The 10,433-nt window shown below is 30.0% G+C and overlaps 2 non-coding genes across 2 annotated transcripts; one reads left to right on the top strand and one right to left on the bottom strand.

Moving 5' to 3' along the window:
* Positions 1–2,084: 2,084 nt before the first annotated feature.
* Positions 2,085–2,208, bottom strand: LOC149060855 (U5 spliceosomal RNA). The gene has a single exon (XR_016190052.1). It is a non-coding gene; the product is annotated as a U5 spliceosomal RNA (small nuclear RNA).
* Positions 2,209–8,527: 6,319 nt separating this feature from the next.
* On the top strand, positions 8,528–8,721 carry LOC149060854 (U2 spliceosomal RNA). The gene has a single exon (XR_016190060.1). It is a non-coding gene; the product is annotated as a U2 spliceosomal RNA (small nuclear RNA).
* Positions 8,722–10,433: the final 1,712 nt, after the last annotated feature.

Here is a 10,433-nt window from a genome sequence, read left to right as displayed (position 1 = left end):
ATTAAAACCAGATTCATTATTGATCTGTTTATGTTGCATATAGACGTAATATATTATAATTTTAATTTAACCTAACTATAGTTACTGAGACAAAATTAAAAATTAAATAATGGGCAGCTCATGAGTGAATCAACACAATCTAATTTTAAAAATTGAAACAAGTTCGCAACAGTTATTAATAGTTAAAAAATAAACTACGTAAAAATGATATGAATAATGATTTATCAACTTTAAAATTCATAGCAGTGTTATTACTAACCCAATCAGCAGTAACCAGTAGCTTAAGTACCAGCACAATATGTTCAAGAGTATATAGTATATCCAGTATTATAGTATAATATTATAACAAAAATCTAAATGTTAACACATATTTTACTTTGCTCATGACCTAAAAATGATTGTCAAACTACTTTATAATTTATGATAAAACAAGATTGAACATATTCAATTTTCTTTAGCAACCTAAGGAAATAATTTAATGTTGCAGTACTGTACAAATAAGTAAATAACACAGTTTAAAACATCTAAAATGAAAAATGTTAATATTATATTTAGCATCATACAATGCAATAGGTACATTGTTTTTTTTTTTAAAGATATTTACACTAATATTCTATAGGTAGCATTAACAGTTAATAGTTAGTTAATATAGTGCTATTCAAACAATTCTAAGTGTTGACCACTTGCTTTCTTACTAATTTATTTACCACTACAATTAATATTATTCATAGATTTATGTGCTGGAATGCCCTTAAATGTTTAAAATATTGACTATCTAACTATTGAGTAAAAAGTCAATGATAACAAACCGATTAATTTATTTCATGAATACAATGTTTGTACTGACATGAACTTGTAGATGTTAAAGCTGGCAGTTTGTAATATTAACCTATTATTTATTGATACAAGAAAAAATAATAATCTATACCTTGTAGTAATTTTTTTCAGCTCAGAGTTTCTTGATGATAATGGCAAGGCAGCTGTGTTTTGTTAAGCTTATCCTGCAATAAAAAAAAATTATAAAAATAATCTCCCTACTATGGTTAGATAGGTTGGAAAATTATTTATAATTATACAAAGTAAAAGGAATTTATTTTGAGTATGTGCTTACTTACGCATTGTTAAAAACACTGTCTGTAGTGTCAATATTCTAGTAAAATACCAAGTAAACTAGTAACTAGTCGCACACTGCGGTGAAAATATTTCCAATTTTGCATAGTTGATTCGATATAGTGGCCAAAACACGATTGCTCTAAAGTGATGATATGGACACAAAAATGTTGAAAATCTCCTAGTCATTAGATTTGATTGAAACTCCGAACTCGAACGAATGGTCTAAGAATTGACAAAAATTGGTTTCGGTGTCTGGCGAGTTTAAACCTTTAATTCAAATAATGAAAGTGAATGTTATCCGCCATGGTGGACATCACAGCGACAGACGTCAGACCTCAAACGATGTCGATCATTAGATTTGTTCGAAAAGTCAAAACTCGTTTTCTTAGTGCCCATGCTCGGCATGCTCAGAAGACGTCGGTGGATCACACTACAATACTACATCCTCGACGTCCTTGCATCCTGCGCAATATTTATGTCACTACTGCAGTACTGCGTTCATCGTCAATAGTTAGGACTGGTAGCAGAAAATACATGGCTTGTTTTGAACACAACCGTCCACACTGTTGACACGTCTGTTCCCGAAGTTCTATCGGAATATCGGATACGCCACAGCTTACTAAATTACACATAATAGCCTATAGGCTATAATAAAAGTATCTAGATGGCTCATGATATCAACACAACATATACTATGATACTAATAAAGTAATAACAGTTATAATAATATGATAACTTATAATCTGTACCGTGACTAAAGACATAATGTATATATATATATATATTTAATCGTGCTCTTTAAAAAATAATGGACACCAAATTGTTATCACTTATCATTTCCCTCCGAGATTATATATGACTGGTCGTTGATCTAAACATCGGTATGATAACGTTCATGATCTACCAAAGAACTAACGAGACTCCTACTCTTTAGTAACGTCTTAACTAGTGTGATATATTATAGCGATAGAAGCCCAACCAGTTGGTTAGGCAATTAAAAAAATTATTTTTCTAGACTCCTTTGAATGCTCCCCTCCACGGAAATCTTTAGTAAAAGGCGAAAGATTTTTTCGATTTGAAGGGGAACCGGAGTTGTCCCAGAAGTGGATTTCGGTTGACTATATACAATCGACGTGATTATGACGCCGTGTAGCACGTTGCTTTACAGACAACACCGTTGGCACTGTTGGCACGTCGTAGTGGCGTCTGTGCGCATCTGGTGCAAGCTTTTGACGCCGGTGTGACGGTCCCTTGGAAAAACTTAAGTCACAACGCGTTCGAATTTACGGACTGTGTGCGTCTTCAAGCGTTAGCTAAAGTCTATGCTCGTGAGCGCCATCTATCGACTGTTTTCCAAAACACTGGAGCTTCAACGAAGTCATAGTCAAACATCGGAATGCGTAAAAAGTACGAAGAAATAATCGGACAGATCCATTGTTTATCGTTCCACAACGAAGATGGCATGATCGGAAACACTTTCAAACAATAAAATATGATCTAGTTGTTCTTAATAATAAGCGTTTGTTTTCGATCCCGTAAAATTAATCTCATTTCGACTAATTTTCGAGTAAATCAGTGTACATTATCTATAATAGTATTATCACATATTTCTCTCTTTAGTCTGTCTATGGGTGTACTACACCGGTCTTGGTATTTCACACGAAAACCATAAATTGTACCAGAATTTCGTATAGCGTTGGACCATAATACAGGATTCCAGAGGTCGACAGTCGTGGTAAGATAATATACAATTTTATTGACCGTCACCAGCGGTGTTCAATCAAAAAAAATTACGTTTGCTATTTGACCGATTTCATTTATCTTATTATTGTAACAGTCGACAGATAAACCTGGTGGTGAAAATCTTAAGCAACGCGTAGTTCAGGTCATATTAATTTTTACATGACGAAAGACAAACGACGCTATATAACCATGAAGTATACACTATACATACAAATTCAGTATGAAACTATGAATACCGATATTTGTGGTATTACAAGGATCAATAGGATCACTATCACAAATTACATATTTTATACATTTAAATCAGTTTCAAAAGTAACTTTACTATGTATTTTGTTCAGTTTCAGTTATAGGTATAGGCATTATAAATACTATATAGTAATATAGTATAATATACTATACTATACTAGTGTTTGTAATCAATGTTTGAGGGACAAATTCTTGATAAAATATTTACACATAATATATTATTATGACTTCAGATTTGAAACGATATTTGAAATAACACTTAAATTTCCAAGGTGGATCTCTCTCGATAACAACAACAAAATAATCAATCAAACAAATTATATTACCTTGACAATATTTATTCATTATATTTTGCTTTGAAGTCATATTTTATTAGATATAAGTTCTAATTACTAAGTTAGATGAATAATAGGTAATTATAATAAAAACTATATTTATCTAAATTGCATTTAAATAGATAAATAAATATGTAAAATTATTTTTTCGTAAGTATACCTATATTTTTTAGTTTTATCTTTTATGATTATAACAGTCTGTTATAAAGACTGTTATGTCTTGGAAATATTTCAATACCTAGTCAAAAATCAAAATTACTTGGTGTCTCGGTTGTTCACTAATAAGGAACTGGTAGGTATTTTAAATAATTTGAAAATATAATATATTATCATGTTTTTGATGTGTTTAAAGAGTAGTTTATACGTTTAGAAATTAGGAAAATATTAAGAGAAATTTAGTTTTTTTTTATTGAGGTTTGTGTATGGGATGTATGGGCGTGTGTAAAATATATTGTCATTTTATCTTATTTATTATATGATACCTTTATTTAAATAATATGATATTATATAATATATATTATACGTATATATGTGTATAGTATAAATGTAAATATATGATTACAATATATAATATCACATTTATAAAAATTTTCTATATTGTAAAATTGTACATATTTGTTATATTTTGTATTTTTATTAACATTATTTGAACATAAAATATAAGTCATATGGAGTTCACCTATTCAAAAATCAAAATTAAATTTATTACACTCTAATACAATTAACAGTTTATAATGTATTCTGTATTTAATTTAATCGCCTATTATGTGAAAAATTATATTTTTATATGCATTTAATGATATAAATACTATATCATAATTAATGTTAATACCAGTAAACCTAATCAGTTAAATCATTGATCTAGATTTGTAATTGGAAAAACAAAACAACTAATGTCTTATAAAATATGATATTCTCGCACAATAATTAAAAATGCACAATTGTGGTTTAGTTTTCTTTTGGTAAATTTTCTGTTGATTTAACATATAAATTAAAAATAATAAAATATCATTAATCATGGTATAATATAATAAAAGCTCAGTTGTAAAAAATTTACAATTTCTATGATATAGTCTAAGGTTTGGGGCCCAACTACAGGGTGATTTTTTTATCATGAACCACTCATTATTTCAAAAAGTATCAATGTTTTTGAGAATATTTTTTTACAAAGTTCATGTTATTAAAAAAACAACGTTTTTATTAAAAAATTATGTTTTTAAATATTTTTATCCTTATAATTTTTTAAGTTTTTTACTTTTTTGAATGACAATCTAGAATTTTTAAAACTCAAAAATTCAAAATCCAAAATTAAGGGACAAAACACGTAACAATCAGATAGAAATAATATATTATTATGTCCAAACTTTGATAAAAAAAAATAAAAAATAATTTATAAATTTGTTATATATTTGTTGTTTATTTTAGTTAGTATAGTATGGAACTATTTATGGGAATCCTTGTCATAAATTTTCATTTCCTTATACTTAAATGCATTAATTTCATATTCCAAATCAGAATATTTTTCTAAGTATTTTGATATGTAAAAATCGAATTTTGGACGAGTAGTTTATGAGTTATAAGTATTTAAAGTTTAGATTGGCGGAGTGGAGTGGTACGGGGTACCCCGCAAAATGTTTGTCCACTACTCCGCTTGTCTAAAATTAAAATACTTATAACTCATAAACTACTCGTCCAAAATTCGATTTTTACGTATCAAAATACTTAGAAAAATATTCTGCTTTGGATTATGAAATTAACGCATTTAAGTATAAGGAAATGAAAATTTATGACAAGGATTCCCATAAATAGTTCCATACTATACTAACTAAAATATATAACAAATATATAACAAATTTATAAATTATTTTTTATTTTTTTTTATCAAAGTTTGGACATAATAATATATTATTTCTATCTGATCGTTACGTGTTTTGTCCCTTAATTTTGGATTTTGAATTTTTAAGTTTTAAAAAAAAAATTTAAAATATTTTAGGTATTTATTTCAAAATATTTTTTGATTTTTCATTTAAATATTCCTATTGTACTTATATTTAATCCGTTATACTGCTATAGAATAGAATCTGTTATGAATATATTGAAGTCTTTTTTCGATTTGAAAGGGATCTGGAGTTAAATATATTGAAGTCAATAACAATTTTAGTTATGTTGGTTAATTTAATATACCTTACTTATATCCTATAGGAGCTATAGGCTATTGGTACTTGACTACCATAGTTTGAATCCATAAGTATATTGGTATAATATGTATTTAGTATGATATTATTCTCACAAATAAATATATTAATGTTTCAAATTATGTTGCAATTTCTTAAGCAATATCATTGCTTAAAATAACTAAAACGTTCAGTTCAAAATGAAATAAATTATTTTTAATATTTTTATTTGAAATACATAATGAAGTAAAAACTTAAACAAATTTAAATTTAATTAAAATAATCAATATTTTACATTACCTGCAATCTGCAGTTGTCTAATATAATATATTTTATGGTAAATTAAGCATAATATGGATAATAGATAAACTACGTTTAGAGCACGGTAGATTATAGAGGTATACGCACGACTATCAAAATCGTGTCCCAAGAAATATGTTGTAAGAAGGTTCTCAGCGCTAGATATAATAATAATAATAATAAATTAATAATATAATATATGTTCTTAATATTTGTTTTATTTAAAATAACAATCTGTGCAATAACTAAAAAACTCATGTTAAATTAAGTACCAATATATTTGGTACTTTATATACATGAATATTATTAAATAATAAAAGATACTGTAACGAAACTATTTATAGCTATTCCAGGTAATACAATTATCCATATATATTTTTTCATTTATTTATTGTGAATAGGTATCTATTATAAAATATTTTCTTTGATCACAAAGTAAAAATATATCTTTCTAAATATATTTTTGACAGGTGCAATTAAATAAGCCAAAATTATTGAATGGAGCAATTTCTTCAATATTTCCAGGATGCCCTATATTGTGCATACCAAAAATTATAAAAAATAGGAAAAGTCCTAAAAAAAGAGATGATGTGTTCACAATCTCAAAAATTAATCTTGAAAAAAAATAATTAGTGCTAAATCATACAGTATATTATCATGTAGGTACAATAATTTATTTTTTGCTCATAACATGAAAATATATTTAGTTATTATATTATGTATAATTTTACAATTTTAAATTCATTCTGCTTTTAATTGTCTATCAACAATTTAAAAATATTTATATAATGAAAATTTTTTAATATTAAACATGATAACTTTCAACATAGTAATCCAAAAATTTGCTTTATAATTGTGCATGCTAGAACAATTTAGTGGGTAGACCTAACAAAAATTAATTACTTATATATTTTATTTTTTTTAAATTTTTATTGACTTATTATGTATGTAAATATTATTTATAAAGAACAAGCTGATATTCCAGCACTGTCCATTATTATTTATTGATTTTATAATTTTGCCTTAATTTGTAAATGTGTATATTTTATCTAGTATAACGTCATATTCAGAAGTGTTCCCATTAATTTTTTTAAGAGTATACTATATTATCATCAAATATAAATATTTAATACAGTAAAAATATTTTTCTTATGGTTTATAGAATTAAAGCCAGTAAAGAGTGTGTCAATGATATGGAAAAAATGTTTAACCAAATTTTTTATACATTCCTATAATATTATGTATATTTCGTCAATCTTTATAAATATTGTATAATAATGGTATAATATCGATTATGATTGATAGCATACGCAGTATACCCATAATATTGAAAAAAATTCTTGAGAGTATACGGCGTATATGTAGCATACCCTATGGGAACACCCCTGGTCGTATTATAAATACATGTCTTCATTTACATTAATTTATGTACAATTTTGTTTTTTTATGAGACTTTTTTATGAGTTTTTGTTCGTTTATTGTATGAAATCTGTATTTCAAGCATGAAAATTAGGGCCAAAAGACTGCAGCGTGATCTACCGGCAAACCTGCAAGTAAAACACATCCACGGGACAATTGTTATACGGCCGTGCGTATACCTCTATAATCTACCGTGGTTTATAGTAAGGATTATTTTGTTAACCCTATCTTCGGTACAATATTCTTATATAGTTACGCCATAGATGCAAAAAGTTACGAACATAATTTATGAAATGTTAATTACTGATGTCCGACACTACTATTTTGAAATAATATTTCTCTTAAATATCAAATAATAATAATCGATATGAAATAATGTCATCACAGATATTGTATGAAAACCAGATGGCGCTATCAGTATACAATAGCCGTTGCCGACAACCGCTATTAATTAATTAATTAACTAAATAAGTTATAACTACTTATAATTTATAAATGTAAAATATAATTAATTTTGAATTACAAAATTTCGTTTGTACCCATAATTTAAAATGGTTTTAAAAAGAACAACAATGTTAATTAATATTACATTTCTCATATTATACATTAAAAAGTACCATAAAGAATTTTTATCATATATGAAATAATAATATGACTACGCGAGGGCGCTATTGGTACACGAAAATATTATCGACAGCTACCGACTCGGTGCGCTTGTTGGCGGCCGCCGTCGTCGAATTTTCGTATTCCGAAACATCATAATATTTTGTTATAATTCAATCGCTATGATACTGAATTGTGTTGTGAATTAAACCAATTCATAATATGTATTTTACAACTATTAAACAAAAGAAAAAAACACATTTGTGTAACATTAGACCAGCAATACGTGTTTTTAGAACAAAATATTTCGTATGTTCGTTCGTTTTTCTCTGACGGTAGATGGCGCTATTGAGCTGTACCATTTGTCTGATGGTATCGTCAACAATTAATTCTTAAAATCATCTATTTAAATGCAATTATCTTCATTCAATGAAGTGTAAAATATCAAATTAGTGACGCGTACGGCCGTTTTTCAAAACGCGATTTTTCGAAAATCCATATTTTCGTTTTACCGAACACGCTCAAATTTGAAACTGCAATCGTCTTAGAATTGCGTTTGTCTTTAAGATACCTCAGTGATGTTCAGAGTGTATCGCTTCTCGGCCTATCGGCTAAGATCAAAGTGTAGTATCTGTTCTTATCAGCTTAACATCTGATACACCTTTCATCGAAAGGTTCAAATGTTAAACTAATTTTTTCAAAATTGGTGGAGATTTTGGGGCTTGCTCCTGCTCCACCGCGGGTTGACCCGGTATTGCAGTACCACCGGGAACGGCCCACATAATAAATGATCATAGTTAATAAACATATATAATGAAGTTGTACAAGAATTTCAATTTGAAAAAATCTGACTCTCAAATTTCAAAAAAATGAAATTTATGAAATTTCGGGTGTAGATTTTTGGAGGATTCAGAAGATTATTATTTCCACTCTGCTGAATGATTTTACATTTTAATGATACTATCAAGTAGTATTATAATATACATGTACATAATATTATATTTAACACTTTTTAAAATTTTTTTTTGAACGATGATCCCCATTTAAGTCATAAGAGGTAGGTTTTTAACGAGCTACGAAGTGCACGAGTTCAGTTTGTAGTCTTATAAAATCATAAAAATATATTTTATTTGCAGAATTTATAATTTACTACTAAATGGACAAATAGTAATATAATTAATATTATTCAGATTTAATGACAATTCATTCGATTCATGCTTTTTAATGAGGGTATGTATAATATGAAGTCTTATTTTTTTTTAACTTTTTAGTTAAAAATTATTATTAAGTAATGTATAATATGTATTATGTAATATGTATGTATTAAGCTGGTCACACGCAGTGCTGTGGCGGGGAATCATCAATGGTTGAATGGTGTAAGACTTACACTGTAAGTAGTCACAAAAAATTGTACCCACTTATACCAATTTGTTTTTTCTGTCCATCACTGAACTAAATACATGGAACGCGTATTATGAATAATTCTCATACATGTAAAACGGTCCTATATGCGAGCCGCCATTTGCATTCCGTTTTGATTTTTCACATTAATTGTAACCAACTTCAACTAGTGATAAAAACAGTAAGTATATTCTTGTTTCGGAGATAACATATAATTTGTATAAAATCCACGCCGTACTAAGGGGATTCAGTCCTTCTACAGGCGGAATAGACGGCGTGCTGTTCGACTCATCTTGTCGGGTGAGGGGAAAACATGTGATGTTGCGGTACCAGAGGTCGAGGAGCACTTCAAGAAAGTATGGGCACCGTCGACATGTGACGTCGGCATTTTCCAGCAGGTGGACGGCCGTGATCCAGTGCCGATGGGCCCGTTCCAGTGCGCCGACGTTTCCAAACGTCTTGGGAAATTTGAGAATACGGCGCCTGAGGACGACGGGCTCACATACCGGCACTGGAAGAAACTCGACCCGGAATGTACGGTCTTAACGGAGGTGATCAACATGTGCCTCCGTTACAAAAGAGTTCCACCTGCGTGGAAGAAGGCGGTGACGGTCCTCATCTATAAAAAGGGGGCCAAGGAGGACCTCGGCAACTGGAGGCCCATCTCCAGCCGCCGTACTTTGTACAAATTGTATGTGGGATGTGTCGCCAGCCGCCTGACTGTGTGGCTCACGTCGAACAAGGTCCTCAGTCAGTGCCAGAAGGGGTTCCTCCCGGCGGATGCTGCGTTCGAGCACGTCCACACCCTTAACCGGGTGCTCGAAAAGGCCAGGACACACGCTGCGGACAAATGCGTGGCCTGGCTGGACGTGTCGAACGGTTTCGGGGCAATCCCCCATCCGGCCCTCGAAGCGGCGATCCGGAGTAGCAGTGCCGGCGCTGACTTCCTTGAGGCCGTCCGCGACATTTACGACGGTGCCTCCTCGTCAGTGAGTGTGGCCGGAGGGATGACGGCTGACATCCCGGTCCAGTCCGGCATCAAGCAGGGGTGTCCACTGAGCGGTCTTCTGTTCATCATGGCCATAGACCCAGTGGT

Source organism: Diuraphis noxia, unplaced genomic scaffold (genome assembly GCF_037042655.1).
Source record: "Diuraphis noxia isolate RWA-SAM2 unplaced genomic scaffold, SU_Dnox_SAM2 contig0001, whole genome shotgun sequence".
NCBI lineage: Eukaryota > Metazoa > Arthropoda > Insecta > Hemiptera > Aphididae > Diuraphis > Diuraphis noxia.
Note: the sequence above shows the minus strand (reverse complement) of the source record. Positions and strands in the feature narration are given on the sequence as shown.